A 19230-nucleotide genomic window follows, 5' to 3' on the forward strand; every position below is an offset into this window, starting at 1 on the left:
AGTACCAAGATTTCCATACATCACATGATTCAAATCATATGATTCCAAGTTTCTACCAAATTGAAACTTGGGTGATGGGAATTTTTCCTTACTTAGAAAAATTTGACACTACCATAAATAACATAACTAAGAATTACATCCATTTATAGAAATACACAAACATCAATTTTTCACAACGATTTCATTGCAAGGATATATATAAATAAGACAAATTAAAAATTTTATTTTATTCATAAAAGTAGCGGAAAACATGTCCTTACAATGCGAAATCAACTGAAAAACTATGTAATCAAATATTCTTAACAACTCTATCATAACTTTCTAATCTCAAAATCTAATCTTCGAATCCATGCGATCGTGATCCATTCCTTCGTGATCAGACTCATCTTGCTCTTCCATCAAGCTTCCTCTATTTTCTCTGATCCTGCAAAACATTCAAATGTAATCTTATCACATTATGTATTAAGAATAAATGAATAGGAACTTAAAGGAGTTAGATAGTGGATTTTACATGAAGTAGAGCCATACTTCTTGACTCTCCCATCTCTTAGCTTCTTCAGGTCCTCTGGGCAGCTTCGTATCCAACGCCCCTTCTCTTGGTAGCAGAAATAGGTAGCTTCTTCTGGAGCGACCATGGAAGCATGGTTGGTTGAATTACCAGACAAATATGCTCCATTACTTTGCCAAATCATTTCTGATTCAGCAGCAATATGCATGTAAGTTAGGTCAATGAGGGCTGCGTCAAGATCCATCATATAATATTTTCTTATGAACTTATCAAATGATTTAAGGAGTAACTGAAGAACCCAGTCTACAGCCAACTTCTTTGGAAAAGATGCACCCAACATTGTCAACCTATCGATGTGTTATTTCATCTCTAGGACGTGAGCACAAACGGATTTTCCATCTTCATGTTTCATTGCCAACAGGGCTTGAGTGATTTTGAACTTTTCAACTCTTCGATCTTGTGGGTTCGGGAGAACAACAGGAGGAGGTGGAGGAAGTGAAACCAAGCTAGTCCACAATGCAGGGATTGATCTTTCACCTTCATTGTGTAACAGACATTCACTTTGTGCAGGAAAACCTTTTCCATGAGATTCGGGAAGACCACGGTTAGAATCAGACATCTACACAACGGGAGAAAAATCAACTTAGTTGATTGATTGAGTCCTTAATAAATCACCCAAATGAGATATTAAGACTAGGACCCAACACAATATTCCACAACTTGGGAGAGGGATGTCGTAACACAAATTGTAGAACATTTGAAGGTAAGTGAATGAGGATTCACTAATTTTCCACCATGAAAAACGAAAAAGAGATTAAGTTTTAAATGTATTGAAAACTCTTAGATCCTTTGAGATTCATTGAACTTTTCAATGGCATGTTTGAATCTCCATATGCCCCTCGATTTGTGACTGGGATGCCGAGGATCACATAATAGGGTGTGAATAACCATGCAAACTTACATGGTGCCCCCAATGTTACAGTCACCTATTCGATGTGTCGGTTAACCACACACGCTCCAACGAACTATGACAAACATTGAGTCACCCTTTGCTACCTTTGCTTAGAACTATTTAGTGTGTCAGTTAACCACACACGCTCCACTAACATCTTCGCAAGGATACAAAGTGTAATTTCATGGAATTGCATCAAATTCATTTTTGCCTAAAGTAACTAAGATTGGGAGTTTTGTAAAAAAAAAAAAGCATTTAGTTACTTTATACTTCATTATACTTTTAATGGAAAGGGTTTGCCCTATCCTACCCGTTCGACTAACGACCCTCCACCAATCAAGGAAGAGGTGGGTGAGAGTGGACACCCATTAAACAGCCATTTTATAGGCCATAACCTTATACCCCCCTTATAGATCGGCTTCGTGAATGAGGCCTACTAACGGTAAGACTAGGGTTTTAGAATTTAATATTTCAAAATTAATACCTTTTAATTTAAATTTTAAATTCCAAAACTTACGAAAAATTTTGGAACCTTTCAAAATATTAGGGTATAACTATTTAGATTTCAAAACTAAAACCTTTTGAGTTCAAGTTTAAACTATAAAACCTAAAGGATGTAAATTGAAACTTTTCAATCATATAGGTCAAATTATATAAAACCTAAATTATGTAAATTGAGAGATGTAAAAGTGAGTGTGTAAGTGTGTGTTAATTATGTAGTCTAGATCTAGATCATTTTTGTGTAACACCATATACATTCAATATATCTCTTAAACACCCAAATCACCATGTTCAATTGTGCAAGCTTTAATTCCGCATGTCAAACCATGTTCTTTGTCACTACAATTGGTATCAGAGCGGGTCTTCAAGATCAAGGTGATATTTGAAGAACGATTCTCGGTTTGACAATTTTTGTCGCAATTTGAACAATTTTGGTGGGCCTATCTCTATGATCTCTCTTAATCTCATTGAATTCGTGCGTTATGTTCTTGATTTTGTGATTGTTTTGTCTCAATGGATCAAAATTCGTTTTAATCCCATTGATTGATCCATTTATTGTTGATTAGATCAAAAGTTCATACATAAAATCAGATTAGCAAATTTTTCGAAGTTACTGTTCAATGACAATGAGCCCAAAAATAATCAAAATTTCTTATATGTTACAATTCACGAAATATTGAGCCCAAAATCAATATTTCCTTACTGTTCATCAATCCAATATTTGATCCAAATTTGATTCTTTGTTAATATTCATTGATCCAAAATTTTAAGCCCAGTACTGTTCATTGGTATGTGCATGTTATCTTATCTATCAAGTTGTTTGTCATTGTTTACCGATGCATTTCTTCCGATCGCTACTTATCCAATTCAATAAAGAAATATAATTCCATTTGTAATTCGGCTTCAAATGTTTTTGATTCAATCATTTGTTCATGATAATTGCTATATATCATGAATTCGACTTTGATTGATCAATTTTTAATTCCCGACTGGTGATTTAACCTAACTCGGTAATCTCTTTTCTGTTCGATCGATTTCCTCTTCAAAGTGTGATTTGTCATAATTGATGAAATCAAAGTGGTCGAGTCTAATCCAAAATTTCAATGAATCGATTAAATCTGGGAATTGAATAGATTTGGATCTTGCTAACGAAGAACCGGAATCAAAAGGTTTGGAGTTAAAATTTTGTGTCGACTGTTTTTGGTGCTTGGGTATCAAGATCGATAGTCGACTGGAACCAAAAAGGATTTGAAATTAGATGACTATTCGCTCATGAGTGATGGAATCGATTTCAAATGGGTGTTTGATACCTTTGAGTGTCAAAATCAGTTTGGTTTGTGTTGATTTCTTGGATTTTAGATTTAGATGTCGTTGAGTGAACAGCGAAAATGATATTGGATGTGTGAAGAAGAAAGATTCGAAGGGTTGGATGTTGTTGTTGATGACAACGATTTTGGAATTGGGGCGTATTGTTCGAATGTTTGGTTAAAAGCTTCGAATGTTTGATCACTTTGCATGAATTGAAAGGAAATGGCAAAGTTTCGAATTTGACCCCTGAACCTTAGAATTTCTAACACTTCGAAAATTAACGCAAGTTTCGAATGTTTGACACTTTTCACCCAATTTTGAAAAATTTTGACGCTTCGAATGTTTGGGGTGATTCAAGTCTTCGTACATTTGAGAAAAAAAAAAGGCAGAATTTACGAAGATGGTCCCTGAGACTTCGAATTTTTGGCAGTTTTCACCCAAATTCGAAAAAGGACTATTTTTTGCTGAAAATTGAAGATTGTGCATTTCAGGCCCCTGCAGTTTGTGCAAATTGACGCTTTCTACCCAGCTTTGGAAAAGGGGGAGAGTTTTGCATATTTTGCTGTTTTGGGCGCAACGGGTCACTGCAGAATTTTGAAATTGATAATTTCTACCCATTTTTGAGATATTTTGTCAAAGGCGATCCGTGAACGAAGCTAAAAATTGATTATTTTTTGGATTTTCCGGATTAAAGCACAAAGTTTATGCCACATGTTAAGGGGGAGTTTTGACATGAAAAATTCCGAATAGAGCACGTTCTTTTTCCTTTGGAGTTTTATAATCAAATTTCGATTATAAAAAGGGGGAGAAGTTTTATATGGAAATTCGAACTTGAATTTTTCATATTATGCGGATTTGAAGACCGAAGTGATCTTGAAGTTTTGAAGCTTATGAGATGATGCAATTGGAAGTTCGGAAGTGATGTATTCGAAATGGGTTTGGTTTTATTGAAGATTTTTGGGGTGTGTTTTTATGCGCAACTTTTGGGTGATTATTTGGAGTTTGGAATACTCTTAATCATTCGTTGCTGCTCGGATTGTATGGTCTCACATCCTAGAGCCCAAATTGAAGAGTCATGGAAGAATTGAAGATTGAAGTTCGTTTCGACATGTGTCACCTTTGAGGCTTGAACCGCATAGTGCTTGATTTTGGAAGATTTGAAGTGGGTCATTCATTCCTAACTTTGAGGGGGGGAATGTTGGGGTGCAAAGTTCTTCATTCATGACTTTGTAAATGTTTGACTTTTGTAAAACCCACTTGCATGTGGTGCATTAGCCTTTAGACTCATGAGAGATAGAGAGTGAGAGAGAGACATGTAAACACATCTATATAAGGTGGGTTTGTCCACTTGGAGAGGTGTGCTTGAGAGATGTAAAAGTGAGTGTGTAAGTGTGTGTTAATTATGTAGTCTAGATCTAAATCATTTTTGTGTAGCACCATATACATTCAATATATCTCTTAAACACCCAAATCACCATGTTCAATTGTGCAAGCTTTAATTCCGCATGCCAAACCATGTTCTTTGTCACTACACAAATATTTCACAAAGAATAATCCTATATTATCCATATTTAACCAAATACATTAATTTGATAAGGATAATCATTCCAAACATTGAAAATCGATTTTAGGCAATAAAAAACGAGTTTTGTTAATTATCCTTAACAAAATCTGCTCAAAAAATCAAAATCTCGTCAACAGCACCCTGGACTCGCCGAGTCAACTGAAGGACTTGTCGAGTTCAACCTACTCGCCGATTCCACTGATGGACTCACTGAGTCGGCAGCGCAGACAGCAAAAAATTTGACTTTTTGATCATTTGGCAGTTCACTTTTGCATCTATTCAACTAGAAAAACGACTTAGGCTCTGATACCACTGATGGATTATGAACATATCATCATTCCTATGGTGTTCATGCAACCCTAATTGCTTTAATCTAGGATTTTCTAATTAAACATACAACATTGTGTACCAATGCAGTAAACCCTAATTGACAAGCATACAAATCTGAAATTGACATATGATTAAGGTTAGAATCATTACCTTGATTGCTATGTAGCAATAACAATCTCAAATCCTCCTTGTAATGGCTTCAGAAAGCTTAGAGTCACACGTGTCACTCCTCTAATGGCTCACAAACACCAAGAGCAAGAGGATGAAGAAGGAGAAGAGGATAGACACCCAAAAACGGCTGGAAATCCTCTAAGGAATCAGTTAGCCACATTTTTGGTGCCCTAGGAGTCCTTAAATATGTGAGGCTATTAGGGTTATCTAACAAGAAAACCCTAATTTGACTGCTTAGGCCCTAAGCAGCCCATGGACTCCCTCCTTAAAGGCCTTGGACGATTTCTAATGGGTCTCCCCATAGAATTTGTCCACTCCTCTAATATGGAGTCCATTAGCCCAATATCCAACTATCACACAATTGACAGTTTTAGTCCCCTTTATTTAAAATGTATTTTAGCCACAAAATTAGTTCTTAATTAATTATTGACTAATATTAATTAAACTATATGATTTCTCCTTTAATATATTATTCTCATAATATATTAATAAATCATAATTAATCCTCTCTCTCCATAATTCATCCTATCAAGTTGCTTTGGTGAAGGCAACCCAAAAGGACCATGCACCATTGGGTCAACTACATACCAAAATAGTTATGGACTTAGACACTAATCCAACACACACCAAGTTTTTAAAGAGACCAGATGGTTAGGAAAAACCCTAGCCAACACACTGAGTTAGTAGGAAAACTCATCGAGTTTTCCCCAGCTTAATACACTCATCTATTTCTTTGATTCCAATGACTCTAAGTCTCAGATCTAAACTCAAATGTAGTTTAAAAGGACAAAGTTTCCAACTTTATCCTTTGGGGTTGCTCCAAGTGTTCAAAGAAACCTTCCACAAGGCTTGAAAACTCAAGGGCTTAACCATTAAGGACAAAATCCTTGAGATCTCAAACCCAACTTTTCCAGAAGACATTCTAGCCTCAAAATTATCCCAAAGGTTGGTGCTTTGTAGATATGCATGTTCAATGCATGTCTTGAATCCAAAATGGGTCAAAAAGGGAAAATATGACCTAAACTCCATGCATGGCATCAAAACTTGGCTAAAGAACAGATCCAAGCTACTACAAGGTCACCCTGATCTGGAGATTCATAAAGTTGCAAACTTTATGAGGTCCATCCATAGCAACATCCAAGAATAAGGATTACATAAAAATGTTGTAACGGACTAATGGGTATTAACCGGCAACATATTACTCCGACCCAATTGTGGTGGATACCTGAAATGAAAATTGTGTTTTGCGTGTGCCAATACAAAGATGAACAAAGGACCAATTTTGTGGTGATAAAACTAAAATCCAAGGCTTACAATGGTGGACTGGACTTAAGCAAACAGTTAACACTCTGTTCTTAAATCGGATATCTTGGGAAGATTTTATAGAAAAACAAAAGTATAGTTTTGCATAGCAGAGAAATTTTTTCCAAATTCAGAAGGATTTTTTTTAATTAAATAAAGAGAGAATGAAGATTACATAATATAACATCAAATTTCTGAACTACATGAGTTTTGTGATAATTATGCAACGAGGTCGAGTTAACACAATCAAAAAATACCATGGAATTATCAACTAACCGTTGGTGAACCAATTACCCTTAATCAAGCTATAAAGAAGGAAAGGAAAGTAGAGATGATTTTAGAGAACTAGGATGAAGAGAAACAAGGAAGCCAAAGCTATAAAAGAAATAATGAAGGTGATTAATGACGTAAACGTAGTTTTGAAAACAATGAAAAGAAGTTTGGGAAAAGAGTAATAGTCAGGATGTGTAACTAAAGTCAAGAAAATATCTCACTTGTTTTAATGTGGAAGTAAAGAACATCTCACGAACAAGTATACTAAGGGATTGAACATCTTTAGACATGGTCTTTACTTGTTTTTAGTATATTTTATGATCTCATATAATATAATATAATATAATATATATATATATATATATATATATATATATATATATATATATATATGAGTAAACAAAGTTATTTCCAAGTTGAATACATATTAATATTAATCTTTTATTAAATGACATTAATTAAAACTTTTTTAGATATTACAAAATATTTATATAAAAAAATTCATTGGAAATACATAATTATTAAGTTTATAATAAATTATTTTAATTTAATGGTAAGGTTTAAAATAAAAATTATAACATATAAAGGCTTAAAATAAAATGTTAATATATATTAGGGGTTAATATGGAAATAAGCTAATCAAATATAATTTTAGACGTTTGAAAGATTGAAAGCTTCGAGTTTTGTGCAGCGGTCTCCTCACAACTTACTATTTTGACTTATAGGCTTTTGTAGGTGGTGCATTTAATATCCCCCGTTATAGAAGTATGTATAATTATAGTGATGGAAAGTGGTAAAATAGTCACAACCAATAGAGAGTACCCTAACATCATAGTAGAATGTAGTGGATTCAAGTTCAATCTGAATCTTATTCAAATATTACTTAGAGGAATTTGTATAATCCTTGAAATGTATTGCTTGTTAATGTATGAAGTCGAAATCATATGTAGAAAAAAAAATGGTGAGAGTGAAGTTCCCTGATGGCAAACCAATTATTATATACATAGGTAAAAGAAGAGTGGCTACGAATGTATCAATATACTTAGAGAAAGAAGATGTTTGGTGAAAGGATGCCAAGACTACTTGGTTTAGGCGATGGAGGTTATTAAGGAGAAAGAAGACCATGGGTGGAATTTAAGTACTACATTATTTCCACAAAGTGTTTCCTAATTATTTGCCTAGACTACCACCAAATCGCCAAATGGAGTTTCATAAGGACTTGATGCCAGGAACCACACCACTTTCAACGACACTGTATCAATTGGTACCCATCGAACTAAAAGAATTAATGAATCAATTGCAAGAATTTCAAGAGATGTTGGAAAATGTATTTATGGAACCGAGTATTTTACCCTATGGAGCTATAATTTTGTTTTTGAATAAGAAGAAAGGCCCATACAAATCTATAAAACTGTGACTTGACTACCATGGCCTCAACAAATTGACCACCAAAAATCGGTATGCATACTCAAGATTGATGATCTCTTTGATTAACTTTAATAAAAATATTTCTTTTCAAAATTGATCTTAAATCCAGTTACCACCAGTTGAATTGGGTTAAGATATTGATAAACCGATCTTTAGAACAAGATACAGTCATTTCAAGTTCTTGGTTATGCCATTAGGATTAACTAGCACATCATCGACTTTTATGGAAATTATGAAGCAACATTGATCCATACCTTGATATGTTTTTTATTGTTTTTATTGATAATATTCTTGTATATTCCAAGATCTTGGAAACTGTTTTAGAGTGAATCCAAGTTAAGAGTGAATCGACTAGACGAAGTAATTTATCGAGTGAAGTAGCCTCTTGGTATAAAATGTTAACCACTTAAATACTTGTATCTCTTTATTTTGTGGTATTTCATATCGAAATCTTTGTATTCTATTTTATTTTATTTCTGTTCTTATTGCATCATGCCTATTTGTTGACTTGTTACATCCTACAATTTAAATTTTAAAATGTTAATATATTCAGTGTTATAGTTAAAATCATGAGATATAATGAATGCCAAGATTCCTAAAATTTAATGAAATAGGGACAAATTTTGGATAATTGCAAAACATTCATTAATTGTCAAGTTCCGTGAAACGTATGTTAAATAGGTCATAATATACTTGTGGATGAAATCTATAAGATTTAAGATATGTTTATACATTACATGGTAAATATGACAAAGGATAATACTATTATGATCTCAAGTAGGACAAATATGTGAAGTAGCAGTATAAACGAGAACAAGTACAACATTCCAAAAAGCAATATAAGCGCACTAGAAGCTTAATGTCTGAAAAATATAAAAATAAATTATTTAAATGACGATCTTGGAAAATGAAGTAACATGAGATAAAAAATGATAAATAGTTTTAAACATGTTCTTTATTCTGTATTATTATGAGTTGTATTTTAGCATGTTATAATGTTTATTAGAAATGAAATGGTTTAAAAATTTATGTGAATAGACATGAATATGAATAAATAGAAAAGTAGGTTGCTAGAATTGAGTAAAATATGGCAAAATAGCTTAGTATTTTGTAAAATGGATGGATAAACAAGACAACAAATTTAGGATACTTATGGATGAGATATAGTAAATTAAAACTATTAGGGAAATGTCCAAGCATGGTGTAGAGCACAGAAAAGCATTAAGAGCTGTAAGATAAAAGTATTAGTAGTTATCTCTGATTTTCAAAGCATAATACGTGGGTTTCTTTGTAAAGGATGTGTCCTAGCATACAGTTTTTGTGTTTTAGTTGTACCACTGTATATTTAAGACAAAAAGGAATGTAACTAAAAAGAATAAATCAAAACAAACATCGTATGAAAAAACATATGAAGGAAACAAGGTTGGATGTTTCAAATACTTGGTCCATGTACATGCCATTTTGGCAGTCGGTCTGAGTACCTCTCCTTGGGGTGATCTAGTATTGTTTGTCAAGAAAAAGGAAGGTTCGATGTGAATGTGTTTTGATTAACGCGAGCTAAATAAGGTAACTATCAAAAACAAGTACCCACTACCTCGCTTAGACAATCTGTTTGATCGAACTTAGGGTGCTAGCTACTTCTCAAAGATTGATTGGAGGTATGGCTATCATCAGTTGAAAGTATACGAGCAAGATATACCAAATACTGCTTTCCGTACTCAATATAGGCATTTAGAATTCCTTATCATGCCATTCGATTTGACAAATGTTCCTGCTATATTCATGGATATGATGAATCGGGTATGCCATTCAATGCTCAAAAAATTTGTCATCGTATTTCATTGATGATATTCTAATTTATTCCATATATGAAGCTAATCATTCCATTCATATTCGTGAAATGTTAGAGCTTTTTCGAAAGGAGAAGCTATATGTTAAACTCTCAAAATGTGAATTATGGCTTCACCAAGTTCAATTTCTTGGCCATGTGAATTCTGGTGATGGTATAACCGTAGATCCTACCAAAATTGAAGCCATTCAGAATTGGGAAACACCTCATAATGCTTCTGAAGTTCACAGTTTCTTGGTTCTCGCATGGTATTACTAGAGATTCATTAAATATTTTTCATGCATAGTTGTACCCCCACAAGTCTTACAAGAAAAGAAGCAAAGTTTGAATGGGGTGAAGCCCAAGAAAAAGATTTCTCAACTTTAAAAGATATTATGACTCATGCTCCAGTCTTATCACTCCCAGAAGGTAATAATGATTTTTCTGTATACAGCGATGCTTAAAGGTTGGGACTTAGTTGTGTGTTGATGCAACGTGGCAGAGTGATAGCCTATGCCTCAAGGAAACTGAAAGATTATGAAAAAGAACTATCCCACTCATGACCTCGATCTCATTGTAGTGGTATTTGCCCTAAAAGTTTGGAGGCATTATTTTATGGTACAAAATGTCAGTTGTTTACTGACCACGAAAGTCTCAAATATATATTCATTCAGCAAACTTTGAATATGAGATAACAACGGGCCATGGAGCTGATCAAAGATTATGACTGTGAAATCTTGTATCATCCTGGAAAGTCTAGTGTAGTTACAGATGCACTTAGTAGAAAGGTTTATCATACTAGTGTGTATTATGTTATTATTCACACTACAGTAAAGCTCACTATTCTTGATGAGCTAGAAAAATGGCAAGTAGAGGCCTTAAAGCCAAAAAATGTGAAGAAGGAATGGATGCTTCATTATGCTGATATTTTACTTGATGATCCATGCGTATGGATTCCAAATATTGGTGGATTGAGACAGAAGATTTTAGATTAAGCCCATAAGTCTAAACTACCAATACATCCAGGTACTAGTAAAATGTACTATGATGTATGGGCTGATTTTTGGTGCCCCGGATTAAAGAGATACATTGAAAGATATGTCCCAGAATGTATAGTATGCTTACAAGTCAAAGCGGAGAACCAAAATCCATACAGAAGTCTAGAAGGTATTAGTGTCCCCTTGTGGAAATGGGAAGAGTTGTCCATGAATTTTATTACCGAATTCCCAAAGACTGCAAGACGAAATGATAGCATTTGGGTAATTGTCAACCAGCTGACTAAGAGTGCACATTTTCTTGTCATGCGTGAAACAACTCAATGGAGAAATACGCACAAGTATACTTAGATTAAATTTTTGCGAGACATGATGTGCCACTAAATATTATTTCAGATCGTGATACTCACTTCACTTCTCATTCTTGGGCGAGTATGCAACGTGACTTGGGATCTCGTATTGCTCTCAGCATAGCTTATCATCCCAAAACAGATGGTGAGACTGAGAAAACAATCCAAACAGTGGAAGATATGCATCGTGCCTGTGTCTTGGAGTTTGGTGGTAACCAGGACAAATACTTACCTCTTTTTGAATTTTCATATAATAACAGTTACCACACTTCAATTAAAAGGCCACCATATGAATCACTATATGGGCGTAAATGTCGTACTCCATTATGTTAGCGTGGTGTAGGACAGAAAATCCTTGGTGGGCCTGAAATGATTCAAAACACCACTGATAAGATTTAAATTGTATGATAAATAATGAAAGTGGCCCAGGATCAACAAAATTCCTATGTAGAAAAGAGGAGACGACCCATAGAATTCCAGATGGGTGATTTTGTAATGCAGAAGGTATCCCCATGGAAAGGCATTATGTGATTTGGGAAGAAAGGAAAATTGAGTGCTAGATTTGTTGGCCCTTTTAAAATCATCCAGAGAATTGGTAAGAAAGCATACCATTTGGAATTGCCTAAAAATCTAGCAGGTATTCATGATGTGTTTCATGTGAGTTATCTGCGTAAATGTTTGAGCATATATGATGAAACGGTTCTGTTATTCGAGGTGAAACTGGATGATAAATTAAGATATGTAGAAGAACCCGAAGAGATTATAAACGAGAGAACGGTTGATTTACGTAATAAAGAAATGGAGTTGGTGCTTGTCAAGTGGAAACATCATCAAGACCCAAATTATACTTGGGAAAATAAGAATGAGATAAGAGAAAAATATCCCCACTTATTTAAATCGTTGTGATTTTGCGGACGAAATCCTCAAAAGGAGGAGATATTTGTAACATACACTTTACTAAGTTGTTCAGTTATCATGCTTCATATGCTTGTTAGTTTAAAAATGAATATTATTAGATATTATGTGGTTTTAAATGTTTAAAGTAGGTAGTTATAATGGAATAGAATTATATGTGTTAAAAACACTATTTTTTTATATGGTTTTGAGCGTTGAGTTCTAACGAAATAGTTTTATAATATTTGAAGTTAAAGTAAGTTTAGAATCATTTGGAAGGTATTGGAAGTGATGGGGAAGTCTTATATGATTTCGAATTAATGAAAGTATAACGTCTAAGTTGGAAATATATAAAACTGCTTTTATTGTAAGATCTTTTCTGGTATATTTTTATTGGAAGTTGTAAATTATCTCGTTAGAAACGTATAGGCAAAAACCTCATCGAAAACGGAGTTTTGAGCGAAAAGTTATGCACTTTTTAGTGTTTAGGAGTAAAACAGGTACCCAAACTGGGTCAAACCCGACCCAACTCGGGTTTTTACCCATTAAAACACGAATTTGTCTTACTTTTATGCCATTTTCAGTTCCTCACCATCACTATGGGAGATTTTCACCTACATGATCAATCTTGAACAAGTTTTAAAGATTAAATCAAGATTTGGTGTGTTTTTAAAGTATCAAGCTTAGTAATCAAGGTATGAACTCTTAATTTTTGGATTAACCTTTGTAATTAGTGGGTTATTAAGAGATTAGGGTTTGGTAAAAGTGAATTTACCACTGAGTTCATGGGATTAGGCATGAGTTTATGTTATTAACCTATAATCTTAAATGGAAATCAAGTAACAACATGTAAACTTGAGAATTAATCATGGTTTAAGAGTAATTAGTGAAAATTACTAATAAACCCATGGTTTACAATTGAATTAGCATGGATTACTAAATTATTCAGTGTTATAGTTGTAAAACAAGAACTTAGTGATATTGATCATGAAGTTTGATCATGTAAAGGGTAAAATGGAACCATAAAAGGGTATAATTGTCCAGCTTTTGTAAAAATCACCAAAAATTGTAGAAACATCATATGGATATGAGCTATATATATATATATATATATATATATATATATATATATATCCCTGGAAAGCTGAGAATGCCTAATTTGATTTTTTTTTAACACCAAAATATAATTCCAGACTTAAGATGGGTGAAAACAACTATAGGGTTGTTTGATAGTTACTGATTGCGTTAGAGCTGACTGAGTCAGAAGGCTGACTGGGTCTAAAATCTGACTGAACCTACATCTGACTAAAACCATATTGTTTGATTATACATCTGACTGGTTCTGCTGAATGATAAAAATGACCATATTACCCTTATTTTTTGTTTGCAACTCAACATACATTTATTCATTAAAAAGGAGATACGACATCCTAACATCAAAAATACAAATTCATCTTTTTACAAAAATACAACAGTAAGTATTTGGATCGAATTAAATGGAAGAATTTCAACATTGGTTCTAGCAACATAATAAAAAAGTAATTGTGCATAATTTTTTTTTTTTTTTGAGTTATTGAACATGAATATCACCCATCAGTGCATCACAAATAGCAAACAAGATGATTACCACAACCATAACCTCGTTACTCTCTTAAAGTGTCCCATTTCACCGCACTCGTAACAAGTTAGGTTTGCTCTAACGTCGGGGAACTGGTTGATGGGTCGTACCGGTGCCTTACAGAAACGGGTAGTGTGTCCCTTCCTGTTGCAATTCATGCAATGCAATTCTCTACAAGCCCCAGTGTGATGGAAGCTACACTTGTTACATTTCGGAAGGGTTACAGCATATAGATTTATGGGTGTGGGAGGGCACGGGTTGTGGCAGCATGAAAAGAGACGATCTGCTACTTATTGGTGGGGTCTTCGGCTGATTGATTCTTCTCGTTGTCCCAAGACTTCCTTTTATAGTTTCCCTTTCCATATTACTCAGGGGTGATTGTCATAGTGCCATGGCTGGCCCTATGGTCGATGAGTTGCTGTGCTAACTCCTTGGCACTATCAAAGGTAGTTGGTCTTGAGGCCAACATGCTATCTTGGATTTGGGGAGACAATCCCCAAAGGTATTGTTCCACCTTCTTTTCCTCGGGAGTGACCATCGCGGGACAAAGGAGTGCTAGATCACAGAATTGGCCGTTGTAAGTTGCAAGGTCAGAGCCTGTCATCTTGAGATTCCACGGTTCTTGCTCTAGTTTTTGTACTTCACCCCTTGGGCAGTACTCTTTCAGTATTAGTATCTTTAAGTCTTTCCAGCTTAACGAGTTAGCCACTACAAGCGTCAGTGACTTAACATGGCTTTTCCACCAAGTAAGGGCTCGACCAGAGATAGTGCAAGCTGCAAATTTGACCTTTCTTGCTTCGGGACATGCACAGACCTCGAAGATTGATTTTGTCTTCACAAACCATTGCATCAGAGTCATAACGCCCCCGCTTCCATTGAAAGAATCCGGTTTGCTATTGTTGAATTCCTTATAGGAACATTCCCTCGTATGCCCCGTACTGTCCCCATGGTTAGAGTTTGTGGCACCAGATCCAGCACCACTGGTACCATTCGTACCAATTTGCGACATTGCGGCAGCTACGGTTGCGGTTACTGCAACTTGGAACATTGCAGAATCAAACTGTGGAGGTGGTGGTGGTGTTGCGTTGCTGGAAGGTCTGGACTTTTTCTTTGGCGGTATAGTTATGTCATAAGTTTGTAAAGACGAACAGACGGTAAGTCTCTAATAGTATTGACAAGTCGGATGTTATTGTACTAAGTTTTTCTGTATTATATTCCGACTTAAAAGTATATTGTATGCAATTCATAGTGAAAGTTCATCTAAATTAACTTATGAATTTAGTGGTAGTGAATCGAATGAAATCTAGTGATTTGTTCCATGCCTGATCCACTTCTAAGATCACTCGATGTATACCAGTTTTGTATAATTAAGGTCCAATGGGCTGTTGAACTTAATGAGTCTGCCCTAGGCCCACAACCAAACAAGGAACAGGACCCAAGGCGGACTCACCATTTCTAATTCAATCGTCTCTTAATCATACATAACCTTGAGGTATACATTAAGTAATCCTAGAGTTACTATAAGCAAGTTGTTTGTAATGTTGAGTTATGAAATACATGGAAAATTCCCAATGAATTTTAATACGGGTCAATTTCTTTAATAAATTTTTAGGGTTCGGGAAAACTTGACCTTATAATAGGTCTACATCTCATTAATATAAGAAAAATTTTGACAGCGTCATGATTCCCTTGAATCGTGTAGTCTCCGTATTTTGAAGGATTCGAATGTCTCTATACATATATAGGGGTAGTCATTAGACGCATGCTAGTAGTCCAATTCTATACAGATATGTCAGTGGCGTACACCCTACTTGTGGCGGGTGATGCTCTGTGGGTCATAGAGTAAAGACATGAAAGTCTACATTGCTCTAACCTCTGTCCTGGTTTCTGTCATTCGACGATCTGTCTCTATTGCGCATTTTCTCTAATGCTGCTTGACGTCCATGATACTCTTTAGTATCGGCTCGAGTCGCGGTTACTTCTCTCTGAAAGTTTGAACGTGGCTCCTGATTTGTTCATGGCCTCCATCCCGGTGACGAAGGCAAGTTGTGGTGATCCTGGTGGTAGTGCCTACCTTCATGATTCGGCTGACCGATGCTCGTGTTTGTATCCTCTGGTAAGTGATGCGGTATACTATGACAAAGAGGGCCTTGTCTACTGATCCTCCTCCATTGAGGTTGTAGAAGCCTCTTTCCATACTGCAGAGAGGGTGTTTGACCTTGTCTTAGACTCCATCGATTTAAATCTACGGCTCATCAAGGTGTCTGACCATGGAGGTTTCGTCGGGGTGGGGGACACTAGAGGGTGTGTTGCAGACTTCGGGTTCTTCGTTAGAGTCTTCTCCTATTTCCCCTTTGTCTTCGTCTTCATTTGGTTTCGCTTTCTCCGGATTCTCTTCTGGATCATCTTCGGGCCCTTCGCCTATTACTTCTTTAGGATCCTCTTCAAGATTTTCTTTGTTCTATCCACCATCGTCCCAGTTAGGAGAATAGAGGTCTCTTGGTAGTTGGGTTCCCTCCATGTTGTTCGTGCGAGAACATGGGTAGAAGAGATAGTTAATAGACGTTTAATCCTATAATTACTTATAGGGGTGATCCTTATTAGTCACTTCTATAATCACATAGTGCATACCAATTATACATAATATGAGATAAATAGACCTTCGAATAGATGACTCTACTCTAAATCCACAACCAAACAAGGAACAGGACGTAGAGCACTAGTCATAGATTCTGAGTCTATAATATCTTTGATTATATATAACCTTAGCGTATGTACTTAGTCATTTTAGACCTACTAATAGGGGTCTTTAGTTTTCACATAAGTTACTTATAGTTCCACAAAATACTCTGTTGGGTTTTGAGCATTCTAACACTCCTAAGTGTACATGCAACCCTAAATACCTTGGATCTATGTTTTCTCTATTATACATGCAAATAAGAACTTCCAAGGTATTATCCTAATCTAGCATACAAAACAATGAATGTAACAAGATAGAATACATACCTCTTTGATGTAGAGAGTCTTCATGAAGCTTGAGTGCCTAGTGCCACAAGTGTGACACCTCAAATGGTTCACACAACACCAAATACAAATGGAATGACTTGAGAGAAATCTACACTTCATGAAAATCGGCTAGCCCTTTCTTACTCTCTCTAGTGGCCGATTTTTCCCAAGAATGTGAAATTTATATAGTGTTACAATTAGGGTAAACCCTTAATTGTCATGGCTTTCCATTTCCTTGGATCCATGGGTTCAAATACACCATGGAGCATCCATGGACCATCCTATGGGTTTTAGCCCAACTTGATTATCCATGGAGCATTAGCCCACTATACAAGTATGGATGATTTACACAATCAACCCATATATTTAATTAGTCTTCTTTTGATCACTTAATTAATCCTAGATTAATTCTTGATCAATACTAATTAATTAATCTCATTATTCTTATTATCAATATACTATAACTTATAATATATTAATAACCATAAGTGTCTTATTTCTCTCATTTAGTCTATCCAAGTGCATGATGCCATGCAACCCAAATGGACCATGCCGGGTCGGGTCAAGTCTTACCAATTATAGTTATGGACTTAGACATTAATCCAACAGTCTCCCACTTGGATAAGTCTAAAACTATTATTGCGTATGACTTCAGGAACCGACTGGGAATCATAGCTCTCAAAATCTTCTGTCAAACTCTGACCTTGTCGATGAACTCTGACCTTTGTCAATGACTTGTCCATTAGATAAGGGATCATATATTCCTCCATTCTAGATATCATATGGACTGAGACATGGATTATAATCATTCTCTCTGTCCATTTGTTGTTTCCCGATTTCCGATTTATGACGACTGACTAATTGAAAAAATCAAATCAGTCCTGGCCCGGCCGAGCACTTCCATTTGTCATCATTAAATCATCGAGGGGCCCACAGATATCGCTTTTATCCCGAAGGTAAAAGGAATGAATAAACTTCGACTCATATGGCTTGTTCTACTACTTGTTGAATCATACACAAAGGCACGTTTTATAGCACCGAGTTACCAAATGCGTTTTCGTGCAATCAATGTACAACCAACTCATAGTAACAACTCATATCTCTAGGTTTGAAGAATATAAGATATTATCGTCTCATGATCACTCGTGATAAAATCCATGAAGTGATTCCAATGAGCACGGGTTGAATCCAATACTCAGAACTTATGAGCACTCATGAGTGTTGTAGCCCTTTGTCCAACACCTTAGACCTCTACAAGCCAACCCATGACAGTCTTAATTCATATCTACTTCCAACATATGACCGACTGTGGATGGTTTGAATAACTTAGTCATTCCGGAAAAATAACCTAGTTTATTCGGGAAGTCAAAACATGCAAAGTGAAACACAATAATAATTGAATCCAATATGGTCTCAGAACTTATGAATATAAATAAAACACCTTTTATTTATCACCATATGATTACACATTATTTATTGTATACTGTTTTCAGCTATCAACTTTATTCTTGAATTTAAAACAAAAGTTGTCCCATGCTCCAAGCATGTACACTATGTTTTCTAAACACTAGTCATGCCATACACCAAGTATGCATACTATGTTTGTCTATTATCTTTACTTTGTGAACTAGATCAATTGAACATAACTTCAATGATTCTCTTTTCATACTCCCAAATCCTTACTGCAAATGCAAGAATTCCAAATTCATGCCATTTACTGAAATCTGTTAGATTCTAAACTTATATGCATTGATCCTCTTGTAATGATTATGCACAAAGTCATAAAGACTTGACAACAAACATTACAGAGCATTCCAAAGGAGATCAACTCCTTGGAAATATCCTTCTTGCATTAAGTTTCCTTAATCTTACACAGATTGAAATTTCTAACTTTGAAACATTTCCAGATTCCATTTTGACTATCACTTCTGAACAAGAGTTGCCTCCTTACAGATTATGTCAATATGGTCCTTCCAGAATTATCACTATACTTCCAACTGTCCTTGAGCAACCAATCTTTGGTAAACCTTAGATTGTCCTCGACAATTGTTTAATCCTTTTAGTCATATCCAGTTCTAAACCTTTTCCCTTCTTAATGCCCCAGGCATTTGGAAAATTTTAGAAAGGATGAATATAGCACATGTAATCGATCCTATATCCGAAGCATATGGGACACGATTCATGATGTCTCACATAAAGACT

This window comes from Lactuca saligna, chromosome 9 (assembly GCF_052625555.1).
Source record: "Lactuca saligna cultivar CGN05327 chromosome 9, ASM5262555v1, whole genome shotgun sequence".
Taxonomy (NCBI): domain Eukaryota; kingdom Viridiplantae; phylum Streptophyta; class Magnoliopsida; order Asterales; family Asteraceae; genus Lactuca; species Lactuca saligna.